Here is a 1,920-nt window from a genome sequence, read left to right as displayed (position 1 = left end):
ATCTCTCTTCTCCATTAGGAGGAACTAACTTTAGTCCCTATTGTGGTCCCACCTAATTAATTAATTAATTAAAATACTTGAAATTAATGTAATTAATTTTTTTAATAATATAATTTAAATATTTAAATTTAAAAATAATTCACTATTAAAAGATATTAATATTAAATAAATTTATACATAACAACAATACACAATATATAATTCGGGATTACACAAATTTGTAAAATTACTTAATACAAAAAAAACATAATTAAATTCTACAGTTGACGACAAGCATTGTGAAATTGCCATATGTGTTCAATCAAGTCCTCTTTCAATTGTCTATGCTGCTGCCTATTTCGAAGTTGGGCATTTCTTTGGAGAAATTGATGGTATGGTGCAAAATCTTCTTCTCCCAGCTGAGGTTGTGATAATCCATTTTCAACATCATCATACTCTAAGCCTTGAGCAAAATTTCCTGCATAAGTGTCTCTTTCATCCTCAACAATCATATTATGCAATATAATACAAGCTCTCATTATGTTGGCAAGCTTCTTCTTTTCCCAAAAACGAGCTGGACCACGTATAATTGCAAAGTGTGCTTGCAACACTCCGAATGCTCGTTCCACATCTTTTCTTTGCCCTTCTTGGTATTGTGCAAATAACTTGCGTTTCTCCCCTTGTGGCTTTGAGATTGATTTGACAAATGTGGCCCATTCAGGATAAATACCATCTGCTAAGTAGTATCCCATTGTATAATTATTACCATTAATAGTATAATTTACCTCCGGAGCACGATCATTTAGAATGTCATCAAATACTGGAGAACGATCTAACACGTTGATATCGTTGTTTGAACCAGAAACTCCAAAGAACGCATGCCATATCCAAAGGTCTGAAGATGCTACAACCTCAAGTACAATGGTTGCAACCCCACGATAACCACTCATGTACATACCTTTCCACGCCTTTGGACAATTTTTCCATTGCCAATGCATGCAGTCAATACTACCCAACATGCCAGGGAAGCCACGACCCTCCGCCATTTGTAGCAGGCGGTGTACGTCATTTGGATTGGGTTTTCGCAAGTATTCATCCTGGAACACAGAAATGACATCTTCAACAAATTTTTCCAAGCATTCAATTGTAGTGCTCTCGCCTATGCACACATAATCATCAACAGCATCAGCTGCTACGCCGTATGCTAACATCCGTATCGCAGCGGTACATTTCTGAAGTGGCGACAAGCCTCTTCTTCCAGTTGCATCAACCCTCTGGTGGAAATACGGATAGACGTTTGAGAGAGCGTCTACTATCCGAAGAAACACATCTCTTCTCATTCGAAATCTCCGTCGAAAAATGTCAGCATTATACACCGGTTCATCTGCAAAGTAATCTTGAAAAAGGCGATCATGTCCTGCTTCTCGATCTCTGTTGATCCATCTACGAGTAATTGGGATAGGGCTTCTATCGATATCTTCTTCTTCTGAATCTTCGAGTAAATACTCATCGATCCAATTATCTATCAGTGTGTTATCTTGCCGTCTTCTTTTGCCATACAAAGCCTCATTAAACATATCATCAAAATTTTTAGCCATATGGAGAAATGTAATTTTTAGTTCTCTGTCGAGGTGAGAAAGAAGAGTTGAAGTGGAGTTGTGGAGTCATTGATAGTTGATATTTATAAGTGGAGAAACTAGTTTTGTAACGGCTAGTTTTGCAACGGCTAGTTTTGCAACGGCTAGTTTTTCTTAACGGCTACTTTTGCAACGGCTACTTAACGGCTAGTTTTGCAACGGTCACTTTCATGAACAATAACGGCACAATAATATTGACTAATTTAAAAACTTACATCAGAAGTAAATAAAACAAACTACATCACATAGCAGTAATACGCAATAAATAAATAAGAACATACTACATAACACTACGAATACAAGG

Source organism: Arachis ipaensis, chromosome B3 (genome assembly GCF_059453495.1).
Source record: "Arachis ipaensis isolate K30076 ecotype BB chromosome B3, ASM5945349v1, whole genome shotgun sequence".
NCBI lineage: Eukaryota > Viridiplantae > Streptophyta > Magnoliopsida > Fabales > Fabaceae > Arachis > Arachis ipaensis.
This window is presented reverse-complemented; position numbering follows the sequence as displayed.